At 37.2% G+C, this 19936-nt stretch overlaps 1 long non-coding RNA gene across 1 annotated transcript; it reads left to right on the top strand.

The window, feature by feature from the left end:
• Positions 1 to 4943: 4943 nt before the first annotated feature.
• On the top strand, positions 4944 to 9196 carry LOC126864435 (uncharacterized). The gene is made up of 2 exons (XR_007689167.1): positions 4944 to 5337; positions 8320 to 9196. It is a non-coding gene; the product is annotated as an uncharacterized LOC126864435 (long non-coding RNA).
• Positions 9197 to 19936: the final 10740 nt, after the last annotated feature.

Raw genomic sequence — 19936 nt, forward strand, 5'->3', positions numbered from 1 at the left:
AGAAAATCAAGGTATAGAAAACGTAACACAAGTGCTATTTTTAGAATTCTAATGTTTAATTAGAATATTAAATTAATTGTATTAATGACTTTAATATGTGAATGAGTTGGACATACCGTAACTTCTTTTTTCTTGAATTTGAGTTTTGTCTGAAACATTTGCGTTTCTTTACGTAGATGAATCGTAGATGAAATTAATGGTACCTGTTAGTCAAAATTAAAGTAAGAACCAAACGTCGAAACTTCAAACTTAGAGAATTTAGAGAGAATAGAGAGATTATAGATTAATATTGAGCATATACATATAACTGTTACTATATTATTATTTTATTATTAAACATAGTTTCCATCGCTTTGTTTAACACTGCACAATATAAATTCTGTCTGCGACTCAATATTCCAGCAGTATCCTATAAAACATATTTTCCATGGTTTAATTTATGTAATCCATTTCAATCCACGTCTGAACTCTTATTTAGTAGCAGAACTAACGGGTATTCCACGAGGATATGCTTTAACCACTTAAGATATATCATTTGATAACAGGCTTACGAGGTCCATCAACCTAACCCAATGGGTTTCCAGAGATGATGTAATGGTGGATTGGTTCGTCGATGATTTTCTTAACAGTCCACCGTATTCCATTTCTGTCACAAAATGGCTTATAGAATGTATATATTATCAGTCTATTAAGTTAAGAGCCTAAACTTGTTCGTTATCGGTTTGTGTCGCTCACTCAATGTTTTTATTGGCTCACGTTGTTGTATAGTAAGCGATAAGAAAGCGGTATACTTGCAGTATGTTTGCATACAAACAGTTTCGAACATTCATGCAACCGTAGCGAGGAAGCTGAGCTATAAAACCCGGGAAAAACTCAAAGAAATACGTTATGACTAGGACATCTACGATCAGTTGCGACGTGGACACCTGTAGTTTGAACGTGGAGTATACCAGGCAATTTCAAAAACCGGCAAATCCTTCACATAACGAAATATTTGCGATATTGTGAAGATATCCTTATAATCGAAGTATATGCTTTATTTCATCTTTGTTTCATTAGCTTTTCTTACATTAACTAATAAGAACAATAGTAGTAACAGTAATAGTGATTTCTAGCGATCATTGATTGGTCTATGTTCATTTATTCATCAAATACAGTTACCAAAGTTACCAAAGATTTCCATTAATCATGTGCTATTGATTCGTTTATATTTACCTATCTTTTGGCTCCTAATATTAATCATACATTTATCAGATTTATCTATCAAAGCTTGTCTCCTAGCCTCCATTGATCGCACGCAATCAACGCCTCATTGTTCGATTTTTGAAATTAGCCTACACTAATTTGCTTATGGAACTTATAACTTCCATTGACGATGAAACGTCAGTTCGTCAACATTTACCTATTCTTTTATACTTCTCTTCCATACTTATGGTAATAGTATTTGAAGGTTACAGTCTATAGAAGAGTACATCACGTCTGTATTCTCAAAGTACACTATTCAAAACTTTCCTAATCACAGAATTCATTTCCACATTTAAACATTTCACGCATTCTCTTTCTAATTTCCATGGAACGTCTGTCAATTCGCGACTCCCGTCGCCCCAAAAAATGACAATGACACAATTGTGGCTACGATAATTGACAAACGCATAAGACGATGGTAACAGTAGTGCCATCGCGGATTATTATTATTCATCGCGCGGCTCGTGTACCGCGTTCATTGGGACATAGATATGCGATAACACGGTGAAATAATTAGCCATTGAATTATTCGTTCCGCGCGGAATATTCATTCGCGCGGCGGCGTAACGCGCGGTCAGATTATTTCAGGTGCAATGAATTCCTCGACTGGCTGCGGACTCTCGCGGAAAACGCGAGGCAAAGCCTCGGAGGGAGAACTCGAACGCTAAAGCTCATGAAAGATTCGATCGTCTCCTAGTGACGTGTACTGGAACGGAACGAAGGACGTGGTCGGCAGGCCGTGAAAATATGGATAGCAAAGCTGCTCCGCGCCTGCCATGGATGCTGAAGGTGGCGTAATTAAACTCAGGTTGCACGGTCTCTGTGCTGGATTCCTTTATGCTGCTCTGTCAGCTACCGTCTCATGGAGAAATTAACGTACATAAAGCCTATCGTGTTTCATGGAGTCTCGGCTCCTCTCGTGGTGTTCCTTCGACGCTCCTTTTGACGGTCTTTAGAGAAAAGATGTAGCGTCGTTGTTGAGTCTTGAGATTCTTATGTTTAATAGGTATATCGCTGGCTGATTGGATTTTGGTATTAAATTGGAGCTGAATGTATTAAACTGGCACTGAATATATTGAAGAATATATGTCTAGTAGTCTAGTAGTCTAGGATGGTACATATTGAGTTACTTGAAAAAAATGCTTTTGATATTCCATATATTTTATTGAATTGAGAAGGTTGGGACATTTTTGATAATTTATGTATTCGATGAGATTGGAAGAGGATTATTTATTACGAACTTCTGGTAAATAAGGTGTTAAAATCAGACGAATAATATTCCTAGTTGATTCCTAATCTTCCATTGATGTGTTTTCATCTCCTTAGGTTCGGCTTATATGTCGATATCGACAGTGAACAAAATCCCTAAGAATTGAATTAGAATAGAATATTAAAAGGGTGGGTTATTTAGTAGGTTTGTCATTAAAGGTTTTGATTATTCCTACTTGTGGCTGCAATAAATGACACTTGTTGAACCTTGCGTATTCGTGTGAAATTTCTATCTTCATGTTTCTAATAATTTTGTGAATTTTGTTACCATAGCATAATAAAATCATTAAATTAGGAACGCAAGTGTCACGATGCTGAATAGATAGGTGAAAATGTATTTTCATTTGGAATAAATAGCATCGAAAAATTTTTCTCGGAAAAAATATACATTTTCTCAAGTATCCGTTTCCTTTTTTAAAAAAAAAAACATAATTTCTATAAAATTTCTTACAAGAAGTAATTACCAACCGTAACAATGTGCAAGAATTCTTCAAGAAAAAATGTGGAAAACAAAGACACGAATAGCTCGAATGCGGTTTGCGTTACGGGTTAAACTATTTGAAAAGACTTCAAATTCATAATTACCATTTAAGCAAATTGTAAATTAATGGTAACTAGAAACTCATGTATTGAATAATACATAAGTGATTCTAACACAGTTTACGTTACCGTTTCTGTATAATTTTAATGTAGGAATTTATATTTATATAAAACGTTGTATTGTTAATTTGAAGAAATGTTGAATCTGCAAATTCAAAAGCTTTGGAGATGTCTCGGAGAGAACGTCACGTATTCAATCCTTTCACGAATTTTTATCACTCAGAACTCACTAAAAGAGTATAAGACCTGTGCATTATCAATTTATTTAAAACTTAAATAAAAATTAAAACGCATAGTCGAGCTAATAACTAATAATGTATTATAATAAATAATCAGAACAGGGAATTCCTAAAATTATTTAACGTAAATTAGCGAACATTCCACAATCCACTCGCCAAATATCCGATGGAATAAAATTATCGTGGCAACGACTCATCGATGAGGCAGAATTAAGTGAAATCTCGAAAATATTTAACGAACGTTAATTTGCCGCCTAATAAATGTTCGGCTCCTGTTTAATCCCCGAACAAAAGGACTGGTCCGTTATTTTGTCGAGCCACGTTAAATACCGAAATAAACGATAATCCTAGTCTGGACCTATGACAACGAGGGTGAGGGTATGCGAGTATTGATTTTAGCAGGGGTTCCGCTCTCTCCAGCAACCACCGAAATTCTCCACCCCTGTTCAGATGGGACCAGCGGCGACGATGTCGCATCGAGGACATTCGTCACCAGTCGGGTCGATTTTAAGGCAAGTCGTGCAACATCCAACAAAGAAATGCCGCTGACACGAATGGTAATCGAATTCGAGACGCAGCCGGAGTATTTGTATTTATGGACGTGAGAGGTAATACTCCCGAGAAATTCCACCCTCAATTTATAGAAATCCATATCTTTGAAACTGTAAAATATCTGCGATACGCATGGAAATTCTATGTGAATGTCGTCGATTTCATTCGAGTGTTTACAGCGGCGAATGTTGCAGGAACGGTTCTGGAAAATTTGTTGCCAGTCGTCACGGCAGCCACAGGTTTCTATAGTGTCTTATTATAGGTACGTTGTATCTAATGTACGATATTAAACGTACAATATAAAATTATTGCAATTTAAGAAAGAATGAAACGACTTATAGTTCACAAATTATTGCAATAATATTTAATCAATTTTCGTCGAAAGTGAATAACTAGCAATAAATGCCAGTATCTGTTAAGTAACGAAGAAAGTTTATGCCACGTTAATCGATAGAGATGAGCATAGAAACGGTACGACGAACTTACTTGATTATCAAAATGTTTTAGACAAATAATTAAATGTTTGGTGTAATTAAATTTAATGAATAAAATAAAGTTTACAATTTAGGACAAGAGTGGACGGAATATGCTATCTTACATAATCACGTACGTAATATTCTTATATCTGTTTTCAAATCTCAAGCAGAAAGGTTCACAGAGCTCTTCACCCAACGATATTTTCATATTTATTTCATCTTCGCGTTTCTCTAAACACACTCACGCGTCTAAAACTGCAGAATTCCAATTACTCTGTCTCCCTCGCCAAACTTCGTATTTCCAAGAATAAGCAAGATAAACACAAATAGAATTAACGAAACCGTTTCCACGAAAAGTCAGGTGATCATTACAGTCACGAAGTAGCATCAAGTAGTACCACATAGCAGTAGCGATTGCCAGAAAGCATCGCGATCCGCGATCGACGATCATCCAGATCACGGGGCGACGGTTGATCGACGTGCTCACGGAATCGTGCCAGCGATATAAAGATCTTTCGCATTCTTCCTGCTTTGCTATTTTTATCGTTCGCGCCATGATCCATCGAGACTTTGTTTCAACAATTCAACCGCGTTCGCCGCTCCGCGACTTGGCACGTACAAAAGAAAAATTGCCAAGTGGCGCCCCACAACGCATTTTCGAGGGAACCTCGCTGGAATTTTGCATTATTGTCCCAGCAGTTCGGTTGACCCCGACATTTGGCAAACGCCACGCGGCGTGTAATCGTGTACCCGGCAATGTCCGACGTCGTCATCCATTGCGTCCACCCGGGAGAATTCATTGCGTCCGTAATAAGAAAAAAGATCGCGTCGCCTCGAGCACGGCAAAGCACTTCCTCCGGCTTCAACACACCGCGTTGTAATCGCGTTCGGATGGCCTTCCGTGTTTCAGGACGAAGCGCACCGAGAACGCCGCCTGTTTTGTGCCCGCATTAACGGTACGTGCTGTTTGGTAGATTCTTTTTGTCCTGTGTTTTATTGATTTTATGGGCCACCGTTAATTTAAGGGTGACCACTTTTTACAGCTCTTTTTCCGTGCATGTCGGTAAGTTTGCAAGTGAAAAAGGGGAGGCAGACATGTTTCATTAACTTTTATGGTGGGGTGTCATATATTGTGTATGAAAGATAAGTCGGTGAAATAAAATGTAGTCTTTTATACTGTGACTTTTTAGATGATAACTGATTTCTTAATTTCTCTATGTACAGGGATTCGATTCTATTTAATCCTTTGTTTCATAATATTTATATCTTATCTATAAGTTTCACTTTGATTTCGAGTTTACGTAGTTTAATCATTTATCATCTTTCAAGATATATCGATTATTTTAAGTTACTCGATATTTCTTAATCTTTTATACATAATATATACAGTCTGTAATATAGCGATATATTGTGCAGCCTGTGACGTACTAACTAAATTTTGTAAATCGAACGAAGAAAATCAAACACAGCGTAGAGGAAGTAATTTCAATTCGATACTCTCAGATTTTGTTAATTGTTCTCCCAACTTCAATATTTTTAGATATCTTGAAATTGTAGATAAGATATTTTGACTAACGGGGACAACATCGACCTCGCGCGTAATTCAACAGAAAGAAAAATTTACTTATATTATAAAGTACATAAAACATTTATTTTTATCGTATCATCTGTAAGTGTACAAAATATAAACTTCACCTATATTCGATGCAACTCTCCAAAAATAAAGTTCGTATCACGTAGCGAACTCAAGGAGATCGTGCGTGCTTCATCGACAGGAAAGCACCTCTGGTGGAACGGTCGTAAAGTTGGCCCGAATCGGCGGAACGCTTTTGCATGGCCTCACACGTTCCACGGCAATCCCGATCGGATTAGACGCACCGTTGGCGAGCGCAATGTGTCTCGCATATTTCCGTCACGCTCGGCCGATCCTGTGCCTCTGTGGCGCCAGCCGGTGTTCTCCGTCTTCCTCTGTTCTTCTTGTCCATTTGAACCATTCCCTCAGCCCTTTTCGTCTTTTTGTCGCCCTGCCCCGGTGGTAGGATCTGGTTCGATAACAATTTTTTCGATTAAGCAAGAAAAAGGATACAAAAGTTGAATCCTCTGATAACGACCATGGGAATTCAAACGAACCGCCGCACCACTCTTCTGTTGTTAATTCTCCGATAACGAACTCGGTCGAAATACGTGGACCAATGAAAATTTTATTACGCAGTGTTACGCTATACTGAAAGATCACTTCTGCTATTAATTTGTTCGGGAAAATTGGTCATCGTTGAAGAGAGTGCAATGATTGAAATGTGGCGGTACTCGATACAGTACAAATACCACCACTTGACACAAACTAGTACCGGATGACGGCAGTGCAGTGGTTAGCGCCTTAGGTTACGAACGTTCGGGACCCGGGTTTCAAATTCCAGCGACGGTAGTCCGATTTTTCTTCATGGTTACTAATACTCCTATTTGCTGAGATGTGGAGAACCACCGGATGAAAATGCCATCTGTAAAGCGAAGAAGAGGTGGTCTGCTTTCCCTTATATGCTTTAAGGGATTTTATCATTTGATTGGTTGATTGTCGCTCGGTTACAGCCAGCAGCTACAATTATCACGGACAACACTTACACCTCAGAAATACAGTGACAGACAGAAGAAAGTATAAAATTCAGTAAAATTTTAAGTAAAATTTATATTAAACATTTACTCTGCATTAAATACTTGCCTATTCTATACATAATATGTCCTATAATTACATTATAATTATATTGTAAATTCATTTCTTTTGTCAATTGTAATTCAGTTTTGTCGAATTATTATTATATATAATGTTTCTCCCTTTTACTTTAAAAGATTTGTTTGGCCGTCACTATACAGTGTCTCTTATATAATGTATTCCACAATAATATGGTGAAAAAATTGTGGTAGTAGTGATATCAAGTACTAAACGTAACACGTTAGATAAATTTAACACTCATCGACAACTAGAATATAAAGACTGTATCAAAGAAATCAGAATGAAAGGTATATGAAGAAGTTTGTGATCGAGTGAATATAAAGTTCCTCAGCATTGCTTGAAAATGCGAGGGAAAGTTTGGCGCAAGTGCGCTGCATGGTTTTGTGTAGTGCGTGTGAGATGGGGTAATTTGTCTGGCTGGAATATTCTTGATGGTCTAGAACTTGAGAAAATATGGCTTTTACAGTGGTTGTTTGGTACCTGGGGAGACGTTGCACGCGGTGACGGTAGCTTCTTTAAGGATGAATTATAGTAGCTTTTTACTTGCTTGCAGGTTATTGGATTTTTTACACCTTGTCTAATATCGATTTTCTAGGTTATTTCATGATGATATAAGTAATTTTCGTGAGAATCTTATGAACCAAAATCGATTTCTCGAAAGTTTATTTAAAGTTACACTGGCATCCGATATTCGATATTCTTTGTTTATTTCACAATTTTATATTAATATCTCCGTTTATATTTCTACTACTTGATTTGTATACAGGATATCTCTACTAATTTAGAAATTAGTCTATCCATACAGATATCTCGTGAACATCACTTTATTTTTATTCTGATAATAGGCATAAATTTTGTTTAAGCAGATGTGTTTTTGAAATTTCAAAATGATCTTTGATTTAAGTAGCGTTCAGTTATACATTACACATTTTATAATAAATATTGTTTTAATTAACATTTCATCTTCAAAATTCTGTATACTTATCGAATATTCTTTCCTACGTTTTTCTTTTTCCACTCCTCATTTCTGTCAAATCAAAATCTTCTAATATTTCAGTACTCCAAATCTTCTAATAAAGAACGTTCATCAAATATTAATCTAACAGGAACATAATACGCTACTTACTAATCACATATGTACATACATATGTATATACATCAATTGTTTTATTTTATCGTCTTATTGATAACTAGCTTGTAAAAGTTACAGATATGCCAAGTACAATGCTGGTCAGAAAAGTCCAAACTAGAACATCCAAACGTAAAATTACTTTCGTCGTCGAAGCTGGAGACAAAGGGGTCCCCGTGGATTCTCCCGTTTCCAGGTTCCATTGGAGTCATCTTGGAAAGCAGCCGCTACATTGTATCGAAACATTCCATACCGCTAGCGGAAGGGCAAAAAACGAAAGACACTCAGCATCCTGGGTACCATACGTCTACGTGAGGCAATTTGATCCTACGTTTTTGTGGAAGCACGAGCGTTCCAGGTAATGAGTGACGCTTCGCTTTTTCCAACAGTCGGCCGCTTTTTTCCCTTTTTCTTTCTCTCTTTAAGAAGCACCGTTATGATTCTACACGGGGACTGAGAGTACCGGTATTCACGAAATGACCGTGCTCGATTTCGTCGCTGAACATCACGGAGGGATTGAGAGTCGTCGCGAACCAACAACACGATAACACTTCTCCCGATCGACTTTGAATAAATAGCTATACAGCTCACCATTAAGGTGATTTATTTCCATGGAGAATGAATAATAATCGTTAACTGCTATAAAGTCAATCAACGATAATACATGATATGTATATATTGATTCGTAGTAACTATCTTACAGGATAGGCTATTTTATATGATACCCGGTTTGTTAAAATTGGGGACTATAACTGTCGTAACCCAAATTTGTACAGTATAAGAATCCATATCTTAGCTTAAATAATTTTAGTAAGATTTTATCGTTGTAAATGGCTGCTATATTTTTGGTTCCTGGATAGAATATCCTATCTACTATCTTGAAATATCAGAGAAAATTGAAATTCCTTCCTGCGTTGTCATTGTCTTTTTTCATTCAATTAAAAGTATTTGATCACTAGTTCGTAAGAGCTTCCGTAATTTAACTTTCCTTAAGAGGCAAAAGCACGAAGAACCTTAAATATTTCAATGTATCCTGAAGAATAACAAGGAAAACGCTTTGATTTTTAAGGCTATGATGAATCACACCGAAGAACAGGTATGTACGTTTTTCGAGGAAAAAATTTCGGGCATATATTATAGTAACTGTATCATAGCATATTTAGTAACTGGAATATTTTGAGAACGTATTAACATTTTTGAGCAATTTTCATATGAATATACATATCGTGATCTACATCTATGATGCCTGTGATATTGTACGACTATTTAGAACGGAAATAGCAGCGACTAAATGATCTAAATTCAAATATAAAAAGTTATATCGATACGAAGAATATCAATTTTGAAATATTATTAAGTTTTCAGTCCATTTTATAAAAACGAGTATTTTAGTTACTACTAATTGAAGTTACTTATGAAACTTTTTATTAAAAAATCCTACTTCGGCTAGGTTAATCGTAGTTTTCATTTTGATACGCTTCTAAAACATATTTAAAGTTTACATTTAATTCGAAAGTCTTTCTATTTCATCAATCTTTTTTTCAAATCACTCAAATTATCACTAAGAAAAGTCACTCTCCTCAACAAAGGAAATTTTAAGGAAAATATCTCCACGTACGGTCTCCTCTAGAAAAACTGTTCGATCACGTTTATCAGAACGAGATTAGCTATCGATCTATACAAATCGGCTTTCCATTACAAGACCTTGATAGAAAAAGGAGGAATTCCATAGAATGTAATGTCAGGGTTCTGTGAATTGGACGATCTCTCTCGATGCCCTAGTGAAGGCCGAAGTCGAAACGTCGATTGTCGATTGTCGATCGTCACGGTCGAGGAGTCTCTTTCCTCCAATTCCGTTTTTGTCGTTCGGTGCCGTTCGTTTACGGACGAACAGGTGTTGGACGAATGATACCGAAACGTTACGTGCACCGGATAACGTCACGGAAGATTTAGTTACAGCGACTGGTTTTACGGCTGCCGATTGCACGTTGTTCAGCCCTCGAGGACTTTGGCATTTATACCCTACGAATTGTCGGCCGTTTAAATGTTCGCCTCTATAATTTAATCTCGATGTCGAACGAGAGGTTTCGACTACATCTTCTTCAAGAAATTGCTCGCGAACCATTCGATCGATGAACTATCTACATTCTATAGTCGATTAACAGTTTATCTTCTATCTTCTGTAGTCGTGTATTCCGTAGTTTTCGAGTTTCTGGGACATCCCATTTAATTTGCTTGTTGGCTTGATTCTGGATCGGGAACTAGAAATGAGTCGTAAAGCTGAAAAATGATATGAGCGTATTTAGGTTCTTTTGAATCTTAATAATTCCATTTGAGCGGTATTTATATTTATTTCCCACAAAAAGTTGAAAGTAGATATCTTTTGCATCCGGTATGAAACATGCAAGGAATTTTGGCGATAACGATATTCTATAAATCGTGTTATTATAAACACTGCCAGAAAGTCAAAAATTCGTTTCGTTTATTCCCCAAAATTTGTCGATAATCCTAGACTGTTCTTCGTATAACCAGACCAACTTCCCTTCTTCTCCATCTGCTCCACGATACGTACAACTTTGTCACAGTCAGTTCCAAAGTTTACTGCTTATCGTTACTTTCAAATCATCCTACCCCGAAGCATAATTCTCCGTACAACAGCATTTCGAGAATAACTCTGACATAGCCTACCGCAAGATAGGCTAAACCGCAGGACATTAATAAAGATTACCCTATCTCTTCGCTTCCTATCTAATACTACTGGGTCCAAAGAATCGACCATAAGAGCGCATGCCTCGTCATCTGCGACAAAATGAAATTAGTCACGTCAGGGAAAACACGGCCACGTTCCAATGGGCCAGCATCCTCCCGCAGCCTTCGAGGAACAAAATCACAGCAAAAAATCCCTCGTACCGGTTGAATCACCCACGTAGAGCCTGCATATTCGGATGATTCACGAAACCAGAGATCGGAGAGAAGGAATCATGGATCGAGAAAAAATTGGTTTTACCGATCGTTGTGTGTCCTCGTGTAGTTAGACCTGGTCGAGTTTCCGATAACGTAACGACATCGCGATGCGCGACGCGTTCGAGGGCGGTACCGATGGGTCGCCATTAAACAGGCAAGGACCTCGCGGCGGTGCTCCAGCAGGAAGAAAAAGGAAGGACGTAAGGACAGGTCTGCCGCGATTATAATAAAATCGCAATTTGTTCCTGGTCGGGGCCTGCGTGTTCCCACAGGGCCCACTACTGGCACAGTCCACCTACCGTATCCGCCACGGTAACTCGTTGTACACTTTGCATATGCGCCGTTTCGGTCAACGGACTCGTGCAAGTGAATCGAGCGCGGAAGGTGGTCGATCCAAATGCCCGGATACGGTTTCGAGGCCCCTAGGCCATTCGATTCTCCGTCTCCCGAGTATTTCTCCGGTGTTCTTCCGTTTCTTCGTGTTTCTGTTGGCTGGGGTGGTCGAACGAGCGTTTAGATTTCAATGGTTTGTTCGCGAGTTTTGATAGGAAATGAGGGAATTCGTTTATGTACGATGTGATGGTTTATATCGAAATTATGATGAAACTTTTAATTTCTGGTTATGTTTAAATCTCTCAGGTCAGTTTATCAAGATTTTGTAGAATATATTCATCTTTCTCTCCAGTTTCATCTACAACATCGACCGTTTAAGTCATTTACCGATGGTGTCTTGCTTATTTCATTTTTTTATGTTAAATTTTTTATATTATTTTATATTTTATTCATATGCTCATATTTATGATATTATCTTCGCTACAGATCTTTGTTATTGGACTTCTCATACTTATGAAAGGAGTTTTATATCTTGGAATATCGAAATAATTATACTTTATGTTTGACGATAATTTAAGTATCGCAAGTAATATTTATCTTCTTAGAATAAGATGATACGATCTTCATGCAAATTTCTGTAACAATCGTTTAAAAATTTAATATGCCCTCTTCATTGATGTTATATTTATGATGGCAATTTTTAGAGCTTAAGACCATCGAAGTAGATATGCAGTAAGTATGAATAGTTCGTCGATGCTAATTTCGGATTCTTCAGCTGTTTGTGATGCACTGCTCACGTACAGGAAGAACTTGTTCTCTTGGCTGATCATATATGCGATGCAAGATCATAACGACAGATTCTAATTAAGGAAAAACCAGTCCGCTAATCCAGGAACCCATTACACTCGGCCTTGTGCTAGTATATATGCATGTACTTATTTCAATCTCGAAGACGAAGTTACGATGCGTTTAGAAGGATCAAGCTTCAGAAACTTTAATTGCTCTTCAGATCTTTTCTGAACGAACAGTTCAATAGCAAGGAGGACAATCTTGCCAGAAGAAATTAAGTTTCATTCAACGTATCAAGTGCAATTCATTCTCCTGTTCTCTTTCTGCGACATTCATTTAACAAAAGTACATTATAAATGAGAAGGGCGGGAACTCTAACGTTTTCTACGATATTTACATTTTTGTATTATCGTATAGATCGTCTAAAGATATACGAGGCAGTATTCGATAAAGATGATTTCAAAATGGAACTTTAGAATAAATTTAGAATGTATTCTAAAGTAAAAAATGTATCGTTACGTTTTCATTGATATTAAAAGTTCTTCACTTCCTTTGAATTGGAAACATTTCTTCCAATCGATATTTTACTTAAATAATCTTCTATCGTAGGAAGTAAAAAGTTTTGTCTATGTAGTATCGTAGGGGTCTGGGGATGTCGTGCGAATTATAAACAAGCGGTTGCTGAGCATGTGTGTGGTGCGGCTAAGACAAAAGATATAACAAGACAAGGGGTTGCTAAGGGAGATAAACGAATTAACAGGAGTATGAGTTGAGAAGTCAGACAGTGCGAATTGCGTTGTCGGGATAGAGTTGTTAGCGTTGTTGAGAGAGAGCTGAATCTGTGGTGGCGAGATTTGTTAATTAATTATTTAGTTGTCTTAATTATAATACGTTGTTGTTGTTAGTTCATGTTAAATAACCATTGTTTCTTGTTTAATTAACATCTGTTTAATCCATTTATTATAAATAAATTAATCATAATAATTTACGATACTACACTATTGTCTTTTATCTCTTATCTGTTAAACTTCTAACAACGTGAAAGATAATTATCACAGTAGAGCTAGTGGAAAAACGTCCACAAAACAAGAATAACGACCAATCGAAAAACGTAGATAGAGTCGAGAATCTTTCTAAAACCTCTGACTCGTATCTCGGAAAGAAGTATCTTTCTAAAGACATTCGGTATTTGAGTGTACTGGACCAAAACGAAGTTTGTTAATTCGCCAGGCTGTTCTTTGGCAGAGTTTCGAGTAATTCAGGTTATCTCACGATAGTCGATGGCACTTTGAGAAAAGCCATTCATACGGAATTCCTATTGGATTCGAACTAATCGATTTCGCTCGTCATCCTCGCTCTCTCATCCAATTCGAACAAGAGGAAACGGATGAAAGAATTATTGGTTTTCTGATTCTTGAAAAATCGATGCTCGTTCTGCTCCAAGAGAACGTTTCGAGGGAGAGAGAGAAACCATTTGTTTCGGCATCAAATTTTATCGTCTGACAGTTATAATGAATTCCAACGAGATTTATCGTTCCGTGGATAGTGACCGTTAAACGCGAGCGCAAAAATATGCGAATGTTAATGTTTCCACGCGTCGGGAGAGACGCAGTATTTCGTAACATTTTTCAACCGGCAAACCGGTGCCACCTCGATCAACCTTTACGAGTGGTTGAATAACGTTAAGAGTAAAATATATCGCGTGCGTATAGAATACATTTCCGGTATGCTGGTCCATCGGGTGAAATGTCACGCATCACGTGGTCTAGAATCGCGGAGGGCGTCCGTAAATCTCGCTGTAAGCGATACATTCACGCGAGAATGTTCACTGTCATAAAACCAGACGATACTTGAAACTATTAATCATATTAGCTTTAAAAAACTTCGTAGTATTATGAATTATAAAAGAACACACACATGTGGTGATGATAAATTGTGAACTTCACGCTCGAACTTCGCCAAGATGTATATGTATGTATGTATATTTGCTTAATCCTTTCCGAAAGAACATATTCAACGGAGCTCCAAGCTTTGTCACTTTGGTGAAATATATTTTCTATATGTCACAAGATATGTACATAATAAATTTCGTTTCTCACAAAGCAGCCACAGTGTTAATTTAATATTTTCAGTCACTAATTAAGAACAGAAATAACGAAGATATAAATCTAAATTCTACATTCATTAAACATATCACTGACATTTATACAAAAAACACGTCATTGATATAAAATACGTTGAAATTGAATCGTTTCGTAGGTTTCGTGAAAGACAAAAAACGCGCGTGCTCTCGGTTGCTTCGATTAACATGGAAAACGCGTGAGCGTGCTTTCGCCCATTTTTAAGCATTCCTTGGTTAACCCGACCCATCCGTTAGGATAATGATTTCAAAACGGACATAATGACATTCCGGTCGTGCCGACTTTTACTGACAATAGATCCTCCGGAGAACAGTAACGGCCCTAAAGTACCTTGAGCACGTACGATTCACAGTTCACCGTTTCGTGTTCTCCTCGTGTACCCATTCCCCTTTGTCGTCGATTAATCGGCTTGAATGATCGATACAATAGATATGGAAATGAACAGATGTAGAAGAAGTTAACTAGAATAATACGCTTCTGTGGCCTGCAAGTGAATTTCCTTAGGGTCTTTTGAGGATCAACATAATTGCATCTATGACCACTCTGCTTGATTAACCCTCTGACCATGGTAGGATTGGTAGTGTGCTGTCATTATATGGAACAGTTAACATATGAATCTGCACTTTTTTGTAAACAGAGCACAACGATATGCAGTTCGCTTATCTTTTATTCGTATCATTTGAAAATTGGTAAGTTGATAGTGAAATTAAATAACCACTCGCCGACTTTTATACCGTTTTTATTGCCTAAACAGTGACTGTATAATAATCGAATTGGGCTTATTTTAGAAAGTGAAGTGTTTCATTTTTGTTTCGCTAATTGTAAGCTAATTTACGTTGTACACTACGAGAAAAGGTAAGAACGCGAAAGCGGACTTTTTCTTAAAAATTTGACAATGTCAAATGGCTCTGCGGAGTTTGGCAAATTCTTTTCGCAACTCAAATCACCATGAATATGCTTAATTCATGTATTCAGCATGTGCGTAGCAGAGACCTTTTAAGAGATTCGTATACCTATTAAGATAACTATCAAGAAAAGAAACAAAAATGTAAAGAGAGGTTTTAGAAGAGAGATTTCAACGACTGATAACGCAAATGCGATAATTATGAATGAATTAAGATAAAACCGGTTAATGTTATCATTTTACTGAATTAGTTATTTATATATATAAATGTTAAATATCTATGCATAGCTATAACTGAGTCAATAAACCGATAATTTTTAGCAGAGAACGTTCGAACATTTCGTCTGAATATATATAGGGATAATTATATATATATATATATATATATATATCTACATCGAATTCAAATGAAGTGAACGAACGTTTTCTGCTTAAAATTGTCGGTTTATTGACTCAGTTATAGGTACATATAAATATTTAAAATTTACGAGTTAATATATTAACTTCAATTTCAATTACAATTTAATCGATCAAATAAGATATTAAATGCAACTATCTTTCGTTCAACGTAAAAACAGGTTTATTCCATGCATACACATAAATTCCACCAATCATTGGGATCTAAAATACATGCATGCATATTTCATACTTCTGAAAAGGAATTTCGTCTTTACATTTCTAGTACACGATAAGCACGTATCTATTAACTAATTGAATCATTTGACGATAATTATTCTACTATTTAAAAGCCATAAAATGTTCCCGTAAAATATGTACATACATATAATCACTTATGATTCGACAGATTGACGTTGTAACATCTTCTGAAAACAGTTTCTCGATGGGGTGAAACGAATATATTCCTGGGAATTAACCTCTTGGCTCGTCGAAGAGAGGAAAATCGTACGGTAAAAGGCGTAGCACGCATACAAATGAAGAATAAATTAACGGGAATTGAACGAATAAATATGAAACTTGTGGAACGACGTCAGCGTAATTTCCAGCTGGTTCATACCGTGTAATTCAAACAGTTCGACGTAACGTTACTTTGATCTCGCGCGAGATGTTTGCTTTGAATAAGTAATTAAACGATGGACGATCGTTGACCGATAAATTGTTCATTACGACGGATTGGCTGGGACAGTGATGGTGCCACATTACTCGTTAAAAGTCAGCCGAAGGTTCATTAACACGCTTCCTCCGGTGACATTTTATCGAAGTGACTCGGTTGGAAATGGAATTTCCGCGGTCGTGATGGCCGTTGATGCAATCTCTGTCTGCCACAAATCTAATCGGATGTACCGGAACCGTCGCTCGGTAGACTTTAATTTAGATTTGTCTTTCTCGGAGATCGGTGTCACGTCATGTGACCTCTGATGACATTCAATTCGGAGAACGTTCTATCTTCTATGGATGGAAGAAGCATTACAAGTCAACCGATTGTCGCTAGATGTTAAAAGGTATTACGACATTATCGATTCGATATTGCAGTCCGATATTACAAACCACCGTTTTCCTGCATTCTTTCCATGTATTTCCGTATCTTCTCTGTCTTTTTATCTATCCCCATGTTTTTACTCTACCACAATATCTACCTGGTATTTGTTCCGCGTTTTATGAACAGAAGCATGGGATACCCATATCGTTTACTTCTGTTTCTATGAAATTTCAATAAGAATGCAAGTTTATACAAAGGTACGATAATTCCAAAATAACCTCATAATACTAATCTTTCTTCTTCGATAGAAGTATCAAATATCATTTAATTATATACAGTTGCTTAGAAAAATCATCGTACGTAAAATAAATGCATCATTTACAGCCATTTTTTCCTTCTTTGATGTAGTTGTGTGATAAAATTTAATCGGAATCTTTTGTACAAATGTACTGAAAGATAAATTGCCATGAAAAGTTTTTCTTTAGAAATGGTTCGAGAATTCCTGTAGTCAAAGGAACAAAGTATATCGTGTAATCGAGAAGAAACGTGATTACACATCGAATTTGCTAGTATGTTATGTATAGTGTAATTCTCCCGGTAGGCTAATTATTAAGATTTTCTAATCGCGAGAACGTGACATTGGCACAGAGCACGGAGCTGGCGCGCTGGTTAACGAGTCAGCGCCATTCCAAGTGTTAACACGTAGGCCCACGCTGTTAACAATAGGCTAACTGTAACCACGAAGAAGGTTTCCACGATTCTTCGTGCTTTTCAGCCACGTATGTACTTACATACTCGAGCATACTTCACGACACGTCGCGTTTCTTCTCATTCCATTCCCTCACGAATCACCTGGTTTCCAGAAGATTTATTTTTTTTTTTTTTTTTTGCTTATGTTCTTTGTTTCCTTTCCATGTTGTATTGATACAATATATTGTATTACAGTATGAAACATATACATAATCGCAGACTGCGGATTTTTATGCGTCCGTAGGAAATTTAGAAGTTCGAAAATGCACACACTACGTAAATGAAATATCCAAAGTATAATATTTTATATGATCAAACTGCAGATTTCTGTGCAAATTTATATTTTTCAGACTATACCTGTATAATTAAAAAAATAGAAAATTGTTGTACTTATCAAGTACCATAGGAAACACTATACTTTAGATATTTTACATATTTTTTTCATATTATGTGCATTCTCTGCAATTTTGCATTTTCAAATGATCTATAAATGCATAAAATCCCGCAATGTAGTTACGATATTTAATAGACGAAACAAATTTCAGCCTTACTTCCATAAAAATATGAATTTATATAAATATCCACACTCTGATATTCAGTATGCTTTCCTTCAATGAGATTTCAACAGAGCCTTTCTCAGAGAAAAGAATTCTCCTTCCTCCTGTCGCGGACGAACGAATCGAAACGAAGACGAAACTCAATGTCCATCGCGATCCATCCATCTTCAATCGGGTGTCTCAATCCACTGAGGTTTCTCTGGAGGTTTCATCTCACGGCTGTCAAAACTGCAGGGCAATAAGTCTCTGAAAATCACGGCAACCGTGGCGATCTCCAGCTTCCAGCCATTCGTCTTTCACTCACGGACCAGCCACGGTTGCCCGTGCTCATTGTGTGCAAATAACGACAAACCACTTGTTTCTTGGGTCGTGTCGCGGCGGTTCTATCGGCTCTCGTGGCGGATCGTGCCTCTCGTTAACAGTTCCTTCCGATTTGGTGCTTCTATTAAGCGGAACTCGCAAGAGGGACAACGCCGCGCGTCAGGTCGCTCGTTCGGCTATCCCTTTTGTTGTCATCGATTTATTGCCGGGCAGTTGCCTCCTTCAATTTGTCTTTCGCACCGCGATTCGATGCATCGTCGAAGATAATGATGACGTTGTCAGACCAAACGATGATTCTTCGAGTTGTCTTTCCTCGCGATGAGGATTGTTATTATTTTTCGAAATAACAGTTTAATAAGAAGATCGAGCACTGCCAGTCAAAAGTTTCCAATCGCTTTCATAATCGTTGCTTGAGTTTGAATGATATCATAATTCTAATATCGTTGAATAACATTTTGTTCCTGTTTGTGTTTCTGGGAAATGTGACCGCTAGTTGCCAAATGTTGCTTCAGTGTGAACGAAGTGTTTGTACAAGTTGTTCTTTGTTGGAAATGTTCTCGAATACACAACAACAAGAGGCGACAAAGAGTTGCTCGATTGCAGCTTCAGTGGAGACAAACTTTTATAATCAGAAAATTAAAGGTCAGTGTCTTCGTCGATAAGTAAATAAATAATGAGGAGAAATTTTTCTCAAATAATGATTAAGACGTTAAAAAAAGAGCGATATATGTAAATAATGATTAAGTTGTTAAAATCCCCGATATTTCATTCGATATTCCAGTGAACGATTTATGCTGCATCTAAAATTAATCGCTGAGAAACTTTCGAAACAGGTTACTCCATTCCCACACATCTTGCGAAACATGTAACATCATTTATTTTGAACGAGAATGATCAGTAAAAAGTAAGGAACATATCCTCCGAATAAGGATGTCCTGTCAGAGAAGTATCTGCTTCGTCCGAATAACTTAATCGATCCGAATTCCATTTTCTCACACGCGATTCTGCTGCAGAGAGCGGCTCTCAGGAGACCCAGAGCGGCGGTCTGTCGCTTCCGGTTTTGAGTCACCGGTGTAAAGCTTCGAAACCTGTCGCACTCGTTAACTCTTCGTGTCGTGAAACAGGTAGTCGATTCGCGAATAAAAACATCGAGAAATCAACCATCAAAGGAAGAAAAGGAATATGAAATCGAGAAAAACGGAGAGAAAGTGAATATCAGGAATGGACGATGGTAAGAATTCCCTTGAAACCCGACACGAGCCGCGTGGAAACAAATCGAAAAAGAAGAATCTGAAGAAATTGGTCAGAGACCAAATACCGAATGCCAAGGGCTTATTTAGCAATTCTTGAGAGGATAACAAGGTTCCATCGGAAAAAGTGAACGAGCAATGAGGAACAAAGGAGAACCAGAATTATTATCAGGAAAGAAAAGAAGAAGAATTGAAAGAAATTCGTCGGAGACAAAATGCCGGATACCAACGAGTCATTCAGTAATTTTTTA

The sequence above is a fragment of the Bombus huntii genome, chromosome 4, assembly GCF_024542735.1.
Source record: "Bombus huntii isolate Logan2020A chromosome 4, iyBomHunt1.1, whole genome shotgun sequence".
Taxonomy (NCBI): domain Eukaryota; kingdom Metazoa; phylum Arthropoda; class Insecta; order Hymenoptera; family Apidae; genus Bombus; species Bombus huntii.